General features: G+C 43.8%; 1 pseudogene; it reads right to left on the reverse strand.

The window, feature by feature from the left end:
• Nucleotides 1-14,442, reverse strand: part of LOC148501810 (ovostatin-like) — a 182,618-nt pseudogene that overhangs the window by 150,352 nt on the left and 17,824 nt on the right.

The raw sequence follows: 14,442 nt of genomic DNA on the forward strand, positions 1-14,442 counted from the left end.
AGTTACACGCTATGATCTATCACAATTAGTGCAAAGACAATTAAATACAAAAGGTACAGCTTGATACATATGCATGCGCACCGGTCCCAGTAAACAGTCGTCACTCCAGAAACCTGTGGTCATCCAAGAAGAATGGCTACTGACTGGGACCGGGACACAGGTTATATACCCTAACAGATCATTATAACAACAATGTAGACAGACAAACATAATTCCATTGGTTCTTGGTCTTTGTAGTACACTGCAGTTCATAGGACAGTTCACTAGGGGTATGTCCCAATTCTCTACAGTCTCTTGAGATTACATTGTCTTTCTTTAATTGGTTTAAAAAACTAGCTAAAGGCACTACATTACAGAGTATACATTCTAACCAATAATTTCCTATAATCCATAACCATCGAACGCAAGATGCGCGTGTCAGTATAGTACCAAACATGCCATGTCTATTATGTTGTATACCAGTCCTGTCTTCCTCACTTGATACTCTCCTTTCTCCTTGATCAACCATGGCCTGCCCTAACCAGGTAGCCTCCTTCTACAACATCACCCTCATTTCTGCACTTGACTCCGTTGCCCCCTCCTCCTCTGTCCCCCTCCGTCAGTCCAAACCACAGCCTTGGCACTCCAAACTGACCCGGTTTCTCCAAAAATACTCGCGCACGGCCGAGTGCCTCTGGAGGAAATCGCGCTCCTTGGCTGACTTCCTTCACTTCAAGTTTGTCCTCTCTTCTTACAGCTCAGCCCTCTCCCTCACCAAGCAATCCTTCTTCCAGTCGCTCATCTCCTTTCAGTCCTCCAATCCCCGCCGCCTCTTTGGTACTTTCAACACCCTCCTCCGCCCCCCACCTCCACCCCTTCTATCCTACCTCACTGCATTTGACTTTGCCTCCTTCTTCTCTTCCAAAATTGAGGCAATTCGTCACAGTATATCCTCCAATCTCCCTGCTGCAACCCCACCTCCCCCACCAAATGCACCTCCTGGCCACCCCATCTTGTGCTCCTTCAGCCTCACCACAGGTGATGAGGTCCACTCCCTCATCTTGTCCCTCCTGCCTCAGCCATCTCTACCTCACCTACTTCCTGCACTCAGGTCCCTCTCTACACACTCTTGCCTCATGTTATCTGTCCATCTCCCCTCTCCCCTAGATTGTAATGTAATGTTCTGTGTACCCTTTACTGTATGTATGGCACTGCGAACCTCTTGTGGTGCCCTATAAATAAAATTTAAAAATAATAATAATAATACCTTAAATATCATATACATACATTTGACAACATAATTATATGCTTCTAAAACCTCTAATATTACGTTTAATGTGAAAGACCCTTTTATGAGTATGTGTATATTTCTGATTATATGTAAGTATGCGATGTGTGTCTACACGCAGCGCAAAAGGTGGCCGCTGTGTGCAGGGTTGTGTATAGCGCATCAGTGTCATGGATTTATATATATATATATACATATATATATATATATATATATATATAGCTTTATTCAGTAACTGGTATTATTGATATTATTTCTGTCTGAACTAAGTTACAAAGTGACAGACAAGGGAGTTGTTCTGATCAGAGATGGCCAGCAGATACTTGATGGAATCACAATGTAATCAAGCCTATTTGGAATGTAAATGCTAGTTCCTTTAGGCATACAATGATAGTCAGACTTAAAGACAATGTTTCATTCAAAACACTCATCTGCACCTCACAGTATGTGTGTGTTTTTCAATTACTAGTCACAGACATGTCCACAGGACTTGTCTCCCAGCACTGGCCAAACCTTGCATTTTTAAATATATATAAAGTCTTTAAATACATATGTGTATCCGTGCGCATTTATTATGTAAAGACTTTAACAGTGTGCAGTAACACGGCAGATGTACACAATGCTAAATAGCGCCATACACAATGATATTATACTGACTACGCCAGATGGTCTCATGCAGACAACGCAAGCATGGCGTCTTCAGATATTTTCAAAGATCTGATCTCAGCCAATCATCCAGCTTCGACAATAGTCATTTGTGTATTTAAACGTATCTCATGATTTCATTGATTGATTGTAATTAGTATTACCTTTTTTTGGAGATGTTGTTTAGTTAAGGAAAGTTTATGGAGCATCAATGGCCTACTGTAGCCTACTGTTTACTTAGCACAGTACATTCTATCTCCTATCTCCTTTGATCACCCAGCCTTTTCTTAGCAGCCAGTCTAGTGTTTCTAGTGAATCCATGGGTCCTCCACATGTTGCAATGGGAGGGTGACATGGTAATCATGGTTTCCTCCTATTGGCCATGACATGCTTGGTATGCAGATCTTCGATCAACGTTCCACTGTGGCTTTCTCTGCAGCCGGATCTTCTATCTCAGGTCTGTGCCTCCATCTGTATCTGGCCCATCGCATTGCTCTTGACACCTCAGTCTTGAGTGCTAAAGGGTTCTCCAGGTCGGTTATTCACACTCTGCTGTATGCTTGTAAGCCCTCCTCTACAAGACGTGCCACTGCTTTGACAGATTTACTTCACTTGGTGTTCTGATAGGAATTTTAATCCCAGAGTGTTTACCTCTCTAGGGTCCCCTCCCTTCTGCAGGTGGGTCTGTATTTAGCCTTCTGCATTTATTCTTTGTGGGTGCAGGTTTCCACACTTTCTGGACCTTATTCAGAGGTGGCCGTACGGTCTACGACCGCACGGCCGCCTCGATGTTTTGCCAGTGCGCATGCGCATGAGGGAGCCGGCTTCCTCGTGCGCATGCGTGAGACCCGCTACGACTGACAGCGCCGGTCGTAGCAGGTCTCGATCCAAAGGGGGCGAGCTGTCGATGTTGATTGACAGCTCGCCCAGTTTGGAAGGCGGGCCGGGGTTGAGGCAGCCCAAACGGAGGCGTTCCCACTAGTGATGTCAGTGGAGAGCTTCCGGCTCTGACAGAGCCAGAAGCTCTCCGCGGCTTACGACAAGTGAGACCCTACCCTAGGGTCTCGTCGTAAGCCCCGATGGTCTTGATGGTCTCTGACCATCGCGACCATCACCCGAGCGGTCGTTAGAGCTGTGGGTGTTAACCCACAGCCTAACGCCCACAACAGAGGCGACCGGTCAGGATGCAAGTGGCCGCCCAGTTTCTGAGCGACCGCTTGCATCCTCCGGCCGCCTCTGAATGAGGCCCACTGTCCTCTTTCAGAGACAGATTGCTCTGATGCTTTATGTACAACTTTTCTTCAAGGTGTTCTCCTCTTTAAATATTGTTCCTCATCTCCTTGATCTTTGTCGTTCGTGCTTTGGGCTAATCAGCCATCGCCTTTTGAGTTCTTGAACTCTGTTTCACTGGGACTGGGCCATTCCTCAAACTTGGTCTTTGTAGTACACTGCAGTTCATAGGACAGTTCATTAGGGGTATGTCCCAATTCTCTACAGTCTCTTGAGATTACATTGTCTTTCTTTAATTGGTTTAAACTAGCTAAAGACACTACATTACAGAGTATACATCCTAACCAATAATTTCCTATAATCCATAACCATCGAACGCAAGATGCATGTGTCAGTATAGTACCAAACATGCCATGTCTATTATGTTGTATACCAGTCCTGTCTTCCTCACTTGATACTCTCCTTTCTCCTCGATCAACCATGGCCTGCCCTAACCAGGTAGCCTCCTTCTACAACATCACTCTCATTTCTGCACTTGACTCCGTTGCCCCCTCCTCCTCTGTCCCCCTCCGTCAGTCCAAACCACAGCCCTGGCACTCCAAACTGACCCGGTTTCTCCAAAAATACTCGTGCACGGCCGAGTGCCTCTGGAGGAAATCGCGCTCCTTGGCTGACTTCCTTCACTTCAAGTTTGTCCACTCACTTCAAGTTTGTCTACGACCGCACGGCTGCCTCGATGTTTTGCCAGTGCGCATGCGCATGAGGGAGCCGGCTTCCTCGTGCGCATGCGTGAGACCTGCTACGACCGACAGCGCCGGTCGTAGCGGGTCTCGATCCAAAGGGGGCGAGCTGTCAATGTTGATTGACAGCTCGCCCCGTTTGGAAGGTGGGCCGGGGTTGAGGCAGCCCAAACGGAGGCGCTCCCACTAGTGATGTCAGTGGAGAGCTTCCAGCTCCGACAGAGCCAGAAGCTCTCAGCGGCTTACGACAAGTGAGACCCTACCCTAGGGTCTCGTCGTAAGCCCCAAGCGGTCGTTAGAGCTGTGGGTGTTAACCCACAGCCTAACGACCACAACAGAGGCGACCGGTCAGGATTCAAGTAGCCACCCAGTTTCTGAGCGACCGCTTGCGTACTCCGACCGCCTCTGAATGAGGCCCACTGTCCTCTTTCAGAGACAGATTGCTCTGATGCTTTATGTACAACTTTTCTTCAAGGTGTTCTCCTCTTTAAATATTGTTCCTCATCTCCTTGATCTTTGTCGTTCGTGCTTTGGGCTAATCAGCCATTGCCTTTTGAGTTCTTGAACTCTGTTTCACTGGGACTGGGCCATTCCTCAAACTTGCGTAGGCTACTCACTGAGGACATTGTGGTCCCTGTGTTTTAGGCACCTGATTGTTCTATGGAGGGGGCCTCTTTGGTCATGGTGAGGGTCCTCTGAATTTTTGTGGATAGGACCTGGGATCTCTGTAGGATGGATCCCCTTTTTGTTCTCTACAAATTTCATAAATGGGAATGGCCGGTTACCACACGGACTTTGGCCAGTTGGCTCTGTTTGATTATTCATCACGCCTCAGCTGTGGTAGAACTCCCTGTTCCATATTTGATATTAGATAATTTCTCCAGATTGATAGGTACTTCTTGGGCAGCTCTCAAGGGGTGCCTCTGCTAAGCAGCTTTGTTGAGCAGCCCATACTTTCCTCCAGTTCTGTTCATTTAATATCGTTGCTACTGCAGATGTGGCTTTTGGCAAACAGGTTCTCAGTGCAGTTCTGGCATGTCCCCTCCCATAATGGGATAGTCTTGGCACATCCCTTGGTCTCTGCTTGTGTCCCCTATGGAGTGAAGAAGAAAAGGAGATTTATGTTCCTACCTGGTTAAATCCTTTTCTTCGAGATCCATAGGGTACACAGGGCACACATTCTAATGCGCCTGATTTGCAGAGTTTTTACTCTGCTTCCAGTCCTCCTTTTAGCATTTCTTGGTGTCTGACCCTTTATGTTTGTTTATGCCGGTCTTCCTTCTCCTCTTATTGTTCTGCTCCTGCCTTGGGCTTGCTAACTTAAATGGCCTTCTTGAGGCTGGGGCGGGGAATAGGAGAGGATCCAGGTCTGCTGGGAGAATGAGCTTAACTATTTGGTGCTGGAATCCTCCTGTTCCACCCTATAACCATGGTCTCTGCCTATGTCCCTATGGATCTCGAAGAAAATGATTTAACCAGGTAAGAACATAACTCTCCTTATTGGTCTCATGTCATGTCATGGTTCTTGGAAATCCCTTTGGAGAAGTCCAAGCAGGAATACTGGGCTATATGTATGTAAGCCTTAAAGGGTGATAAAGTGAACAGAAATAAAGTACCAACCAATCAGCTTCAAACTGTAATTTTCAAACAAAACCTGTAATAAAGCAGTTAGGAGCTGATTGGCTGTTACTTTATCTCTCTCCAGTACATCCCTCCCCTCAATGTTACCATCTGTATCATTAGGCTACTTTCCACCACTTCAAGATATCCTGAATCCCACCATTTTTCAGCAGAGGGAAGGCCTGACAATAATGGTGCAATAACGGCTCTGCAAAACCCTATTCACAAAACGAGGAGTGTCCTATCCTCCCAGGGGTTCTGGGGCTTTCCACAAATTTCGGAAGTCTCCGATATTCAGGAGAAGAGGCATGGATGTAAGGATACTGGACTTCAACCTCTATATGCACCTACCTATACCTTCTAAACCCTGCCTATAAACCTCTAAAATTGACGCTATTTGCGTACGCAGTCATAAAGTAAAATAAAGACTTTAGACCTTGAACATGTGTTCCAAAGCACAAAGTATTATTAAGGTAAAGTACAGTCAGTTACACGCTGTGATCTAAGTACAATTTAGTGCAAAGAATTATACAGACCCAAGATACAGTCATACATACGCAAGCGCTCTGGGACCAGATTTCGGCATCAGCAAGAGACCTCCGTCAATCAGCAATCAGCAGAATAGACTAGCAACCCAGGGTCAAAGCACACATATTTATACCCCCCCCAGAAATAGACAACACAATAGAGGAGTTTGTTGCTGATCCCATTGGTTCCCAGTGTGGGTGCATTTGTTACATGGCATTTAACAGGTTGATTCAAATGGCCACAGTCCAGCCTCCAACAGCTGGTTGCCTTTGTTTTCCCACCTCATGTAAATCTAGACTGTTGGTTTTACAAAGTACATTTTGGTTCTTTATGTCTTTACGGTCCATAAGTTGCGAACGCATGTTCCGATCTTCACACCGATGATACCGGAAAGCTGTGGATAAAGTGCGGATCAGTAGAATATCAAATACAGTTTATTTATCATGTATTAAACCTTAGATACCAAATAGTCTTTATTTCACAGCATTTGTAATAAATGAATAAAACTTGGATCTTTTACTTTATAGCTATGGAACCTTTTGTGTAAGTGTGCATTATGTAAGTATTAGGGATATGGGAAAAGAAGCTAGTTAGGTTGATCTGATTTGGGGCAGATGTGCACACATGCAGCTAATAAACAGCGTTCGCATGCAGGATATTGTGCATTCGCCACTGTGCATCATGTTAGCAGCGCAACTGTGCGTAATGTGCAGTGTTTATGCATGAGATTCTATCTATGATGGATTTAACATATATATATATATATATATATATATATACACACACACATATCTCATTCCTTACTAACAGTTTCAAACCGCAATGCAAATGTGTTATGGACAGTGAGCTTCACTTCTCAAACAAGGTGGGGCCATTCTGTCTGGGAGTGAGACTAAAACCTGTTCAGGATTCAGACAAATTCAATTGTGTAGATCAATGTCTGGGTTATATTACAATTGCCACAACTATACTTGTCTATATACAGGGATTCCCAATTTGAATGTAAAACACTCACAGTATTCTGGTGTATTATCTATTCTATTTACTGTTCTCTGGAGGCTGTTTTTCAAGTTGTTTTTGGTATTTCTCTATGGAAGGTTGTCCCCAGAATGGGCCTGTCATGGCTTCTAAAAAGATTATCAAAAACATTGCCATCTGTACTTAGCTCGTGAGTTGTAACTTAAAATGGCGCTGATTGCAAAATGGCATCTTGCAGATTCTTGTTTCTAAAATGGAGTCTAGCTGTAATTCGCAAGATGGCGTAGCGCACGCAAATTTTTACGCTGATTCCATCTCAGCCACTAATCCAGCTTCGACAGTCCACCCTTTGATAGCGAACAACATGCTATCACACTCTGATTTAAAATTAATTTAGGCACACATTTATATATTACTTAATGTTATTAGGGGATGGCACAAGGTGGTTCTTAATCCACCAATAATGTGTCTCTAGGAGGGGACATAAAACTACCATTATATGCACACCGTGGACCTTGGGAGATCATGTGAAAGATGTGGGGATGCACAGTCCTATAAAGGAAGTTTTGATGGGGAATTAGGAACTTACATTATTTGAGGTGTTTTTAAATAACATTTTAATCACAATACATTTCATGCACATCTAAACATAATACATTATATGATGATATTCCCAAGTTCAGGGTTGTAATGCAGTTCTACATTTACCTCAGTATTCATATGGGTACTACTAACCACCATCATAATTTCGCTCTTCCGATTTACCTTATTTTTACATTTTCCACACTTCAACACATTAGGAACACACTTGACACATATGCCAATTACTATGATGACAACCAATATAAGGATCAGGAGTTTACCTATGCTTGCGATCATTTCCTGGACCCATTCCCCTAGTCCTGAGAACCACTTCACGGGGTTCAACCATGACACCCATTCCTCTACCTTCTCTTCTACTTCAGCCACTGAAGCATTATGGTTCTTCCAAAATTCCCATTTTAGCTGCAGAATTTCATCCATCTTCCGGTCTATCACCTCCTTGGGGTCACTGGTGTTATTAGTAATATATGTGCAGCACTTTACTCCAAACTGGGTGGCCAAAGTTACGCAATACCCTCCAGTGACAGCTGTTAAATAATTTAACACTAGTCTGTGTTGCACCAGTTCTTTCTTGTATGCTTGCAATTCCCTACCTGTATACCTGAAGGTGTCATCATACATCTCAGTGATATTATCTATCAATTTAGCAAGATCTTGGATATATCTAAAATTTAGCATACCCCGAGTGATCCTGGTGGGATCCAATGCGACTAAAACTTGAAAGCCAGTTGTCTCACTAATTAACTGAGTGGCTTTATGCACATCACCAGGTATCATATTTCTTTGGTCTCTGTGTTCATACTGTGTATGAAGATATGGTGATAGTGTGTTTTTATGAATACCAAGCATTTCACCATGTGTAAGGTTCATAATTTCTGGAAGTAGTCTTCCCAAATAACATAACAATTATGGTACTAAGATTGGTCAGACACTCCCCTGATTTGGCATAGCACTCCTCCTCCTGACTCCACTCCATCAGCACTGCCATCAGCTCTCATCTCCTCTATTGGTCCTCCATCACAGAAACTGGGTATCCCCAATCAAACCAAGATGACGTAAACTCTGGAAGAAGAATACAAAAATGAACACAGCAGAACAATCCCTTGCTGCGACACTGATCTACAGTTTTCTTTTAGCTCAGGTTTCTCACTGTCACCTTTTTAATCCTCCCGGCACAAGCTCGCAATCGACAGGTCCACTTTATTGGCCTCGTCTCCGCCTTGTATCTCCACTGGTTGGTTAACCACCCTGTAGTGAGTGGAATGGACCCACGTATCTTCCCCGGCCACCCTTTGAGGATGTGGTACTTTGTCAACAACATCAGATATGGACCTTTCCACCGATCAGTCAGGCAACCTGAACATAAGAATTTATTGGATCATAATGGATTCTCCAGGTTTAACATCATGAGAGTTTGCTTCAGTCATGTTAGTTAATAACATTTTCAATTTCAGTTGTTCTTACTCATCTTCGTGAGACACTGCACAGTAACCTCATTATCATATTTTCACATGAGGCTGCCTGTTAAACAGTATCTCAAAGGGGGACAGGTAAACAGATGGTCTGGGATGATCTTGATATTAATACCCATCACCTTAAACAGGTTATAGAAGACATTACTTGTGAAATGAGTATCCCTCCTATATTCAATTATTCTAGGGATACTGTATTTGTACACAAATTCCTGCAATTTAAATTCTGTTATCAATATCTACTGCTCTAAATATTGCCTGGGCCCCTGGGTTGGAAAGTATTCCGAGTATTTGACCTTAGCCTGGCATGCCTGCCGTTTGTCCTTAGCGACCTTGTGTCCTATGTGTGAGAGATAAAGCACAACAGTTTAATATCATTTAAACATGACCTAAATACAACAATATATCGTCCACATTTTACATTAGAACAGATCCATTGGCAGGTTGAAAAGATTGTAAACAGTCATAAGGCCTGGGAGAAGATACTGGGGTTGTCTATGAACCCATGGGACACTCGTGTCCATGTGTAGTGTACACCTCCCCCTAGGTGGGAAAAGAAAAATACTGACAGTCAGGGTGTTAGGGCACAGGGAAGAAAGCAGAACAGAGATTGGGTATCAGTTACATCAATTACCATTACCAGTTTTTCCCTAGTACTTCCTGTCAACCTGTCTATCTGCAGACCACAAGTATGGCCCTACTCCTAGCATTGGCTCCCACTCTCCAATAAAGCATTAACGGCCACAATTGGAGCTGGTGCCTGGTGGACATTTGCTGGTCTCTGTGCATATCCCTTATGGGGATATCCAGGTACTCCCTGGTTTGGGGGTCCTACCCTCTTTGCCGTGCAGCTCTTACTTATGTGTCCTGGCTGGTTGCAATTAAAACAGTTCCGTGGGAAGGATTGTTGGATGGGTTGAGCAGGAGAGAAAGGTGGTGGGTATGGGTAAGGATATTGAGGAAAAGGATATTGTGGGAGGTATGGAGCTTGTGGGTAGTATGGGACTTGTGGTTGTGTAGGATAAGTGGGATAAGGCTGTGTTTGCTGTGGTGTAGGATTAGTGAGGGTGTATAACTGTTCAGGTACAGGTGTGGGTGTGGGTGCAGGTGTGTCTGCTGGCTGTGATGTTACCATCATTCCTTCCAGAGCTTGAATACTGACGGCCATTAGTTTCTCGCTCTGTGTCTCTCTCTTCTTTGAGATGTTTTTATCATGTTCTATGGTGGATTCTATGAGGGTATCTATTGTGACTCCCCTCCAGCCAGGCTGTGAGGTCTGAACCCGGGTTTTTAGCTTCTCTTTAAGGCCATCCATGAGTATGGTGACAATCATTCCCCTGTGGTGAATGCTATCTTTAATATCCTCTAACCAAATGTACTGCAGATTCACTCTCCTTTTGCTTTATGGTGAAAATTTTGTTCCAGTTAACTACTACTGGAAAATATGTACCCAATTGAGTTATAATGCAGGAAATATTACCTTGGTTTATTTGGTCTGTTAAAGGAACGTCACCATCCAATACACAATCCGTGATAAATTTTGTCACGTCGATATTGCGTGGTAGACAGGCCCTTAACACTACTCGCCAATCTTTATTGGTGGGCTCATGAGAACTACCCAAATTTCTCAAAAATCTTTGACATTTGGCTAATTCTTTTTTGGGATCGGGGAAATCATTTATGATGGAATTTAGCTCTACTCTTGTCCAAGGTCAATGCATTACCACATCCCTTGTAGGTACAACTCCGTTCGCATCTGCATTCCCATTCGGAACAGTGATTGTCCAAATGGGATGCAGACCGGCCGCAGTGCTACCTTTGACCTTATTACCTGGCTGGGGGTTTAATCTGTTGCTGCAACGTATAGTATTAACAACTTCCTCCACGGGCGCAGAGGAGTTTAACGCTTCCCTTGCTGTTACAGATGGAGATGGTGGCACCATTTGAGCTTGTCGTGGTGTCGCATCTAACATGTGCACAGCATGGGAAACGGCAGACATAAAAATAGGCTCATCATCCACATCATAAACATTTTCTTTAAGGTTACTTAAGAGAGGGTACAAGTTGCTTGTTACATTTTTATGAGTTTTTTTCATGACTGTATCTGCACCTCCATCAACAAAAGGTGGTGGTGGTGCATGTGAACTACTGGCAAAACCTTCCGCAACACTACCTTGCCGCACGTGGGCACCATTTTGCGGCTCGCACGCATTGCGATCCAGCTCTGCGGGTGTATTTGCTGGCAATGCGCTCACAACGCTAGTTTGTGTCGCTTGCACATTTTTAAGCCACGCATCCCCTTCATGCTGCCACAATTTTAAACATTCATAATATTTTACTTTTTTCTCTCGAGAACGCATCAGACTGATGTGATCCCGGACATTATCCAATACATCTTTATCAAAACTACCAATCCTGGGAAACAGTCTAACACTCTTCATCGTTATTTTAAACCATACGTCACAATACCTTATTGAATACGTACCGTACTCAGTATGCATAATACGACGGGCCGATCCAAGCGGCGCTTCCATTAGCAGCACATCATTGTCTAACATTTCTATTGTTTGCGTGGCTCCCATCTTGGGACAACTCCTACATTTTTCATTAAAAATTTAAACTGGTGAAAGACAATTAAGATACTTTCACTTGCCTGCGGATGCCTTTGAAAAAGGGTGCATCTGCAAACCCTATGGAGGACTTCTAGATGCTTCCACTCACCTACGGAAGTAAAGGCAGCTTCCGTTCAGCAATCCCTTTTTGACTACCTTTCAACTGCTAGGGGGCAGCAAAAGTACCCTTTGTGTTCCAGTTGATTCGTCCACCCTCCCACCAGCTCACAATCATAATCTAACCAAAATTATGCGGTTCAATTATAGTGTTCAAATAAGCCTAACAGATCACACACATTGATTACTGAACGCTATAATCACGCTGGGGGCCGAACTCTAACAAAAATAACAACCCATACACCTGCTTTGTGTAAAGTAAACGGTAAGCTGCTACCGAGTCACTAGGCCAACTCCTGCACCTAGCACTTAAGGGTCCTACGATACCCTTAACATTTAGGTCCCGTGTTATACCCTAAACAAATACTCACTGATACACACTTTTTTCGTTTGCAGAAAAATACATGTTAACCCAGATATTAGCAACAATTGATAATGTAAACTTAATGGCTTTGTTTAAACATGTGGCAGCACAACCGGAAATGCGTATACGCTATTTGTGCGACTAGTCGCATACACAATGACGTACCCTTAGCTGCATAAGCAAAAGTGCGTCCCTATTGCGCGCAAAAATGCGACTTAGCCGCGTGCGCAATACTGCGACACCCCTTTTAAATGCAAAATACTATCAACAAAGGAAAACAAACTTCATCCTCTCTTGGTTCCTCTCCCTCTCCCTGGATTCTAGTCAGCGTCTCTTGGTCACACGATAATGGGTAGCGATCTCTCAGCATCGAATGGTTGCAGGTAAGACTGCTTGTGGCCACTATCCACCCTTTGCTGAGATAAGGATATCTGTGTATATATCGTGTGATTAGGTACGTGACTTCACTATGAGCCCCCAACTAAGGATACTGGATTTCAACCTCAATACGCACCTACCTATATCTTCTAAACCCTGCCTATAAACCTCTAAAATTGACGCTATTTGCGTACGCAGTCATACAGTAAAATAAAGACTTTAGACCTTGAACATGTGTTCCAAAGCACAAAGTATTATTAAGGTAAAGTACAGTCAGTTACACACTGTGATCTAAGTACAATTTAGCGCAAAGAATTATACAGACCCAAGATACAGTCATACATACGCAAGCGCTCTGGGACCAGATTCCGGCATCAGCAAGAGACCTCCGTCAATCAGCAATCAGCAGAATAGACTAGCAACCCAGGGTCAGAGCACACATATTTATACCCCCCCAGAAATAGAGAACACAATAGAGGAGTTTGTTGCTGATCCCATTGGTTCCCAGTGCGGGTGCATTTGTTACAGGACATTTAACAGGTTGATTCAAATGGCCACAGTCCAGCCTCCAACAGCTGGTTGCCTTCGTTTTCCCACCTCATGCAAATCTGGACTGTTGGTTTAACAAAGTACATTTTGGTTCTTTATGTCTTTATGGTCCATAAGTTGCGAACGCATGTTCCTATCTTCACACCGATGATACCAGAAAGCTGTGGATAAGGGCCCTCATTCAGAGCCACTCGCTATTTGCGGTCGCTCGTTCTAAAACTAGGGGTGGCTATTCAAATGAACCATTCGCTGTTTGCGGTCTGTTCACGCCTCTAGGTCTGAACGAGCGAACAAAACTTGCGTTCGTTCTTTTGAAAAATACGCCCCCTGGCCGCTCGCATCCTACGTCATGTCCGCTATTTATTAGATTAATCGAGTACATCGACAAGGGTATGAACTGCTCGCTATTCTTGGGGTTGGTGTTTGCTACCACAATTTTGCGAGCAGTTCTGACTATAAAATAACTCAGTGACGTGGTCAATGACGCTGCTGTTTTAAATATTCACACCCATAAAACGCCCGTTTTGACCTTTAAGCATGCCTGTGTTCTGATTTCCACTCCCCATTTTCAAGCACCATCCCTTGTTACCACCCACATACGCCTCTTTCTGTCACTCAAAATAGCAGGCATTCGCTATTATGCGAGCACATGAATTTCGGCCGCACTGACTGGTTAGCGCATGCGTATAACGATCCGTACGCATGCGCAGTTGGGCGAACATCACTCGGAACGAATGAGCGGCCGCTTACGAGCGGCTCTGAATAAGGCCCAAAGTGCGGATCAGTATAATATCAAACACGGTTTATTTATCATGTATTAAACCTTAGATACCAAATAGTCTTTATTTCACAGCATTTGTAATAAATGAATAAAACTTGGATCTTTTACTTTATAGCTATGGAACCTTTTGTGTAAGTGTGCATTATGTAAGTATTAGGGATATGAGAAAAGACGCTAGTTAGGTTTATCTGATTTGGGGCAGATGTGCACGCATGCAGCTAATAAACAGCGTTCGCATGCAGGTTATTGTGCATTCGCTACTGAGAGTCATGTTAGCAGCGCAACTGTGCGTAATGTGCGGTGTTTATGCATGAGATTCTATCTATGATGGACTTAACACATATATATATATATATATATATATATATATATTATATACATACACATATCTCATTCCTTACTAACAGTTTCAAACTGCAATGCAGATGTGTTATGGACAGTGAGCTTCACTTCTCAAACAAGGTGGAGACCCCCAGCTGTGAAGCTGGGGCCATTCTGTCTGGGAGTGAGATTAAAAAGTGTTTAGGATTCAGACAAATTCAATTGTGTAGATCAATG

The sequence above is a fragment of the Taudactylus pleione genome, unplaced genomic scaffold, assembly GCF_031769625.1.
Source record: "Taudactylus pleione unplaced genomic scaffold, aTauple2 ptg000502l, whole genome shotgun sequence".
Classification (NCBI taxonomy): Eukaryota; Metazoa; Chordata; class Amphibia; order Anura; family Myobatrachidae; genus Taudactylus; species Taudactylus pleione.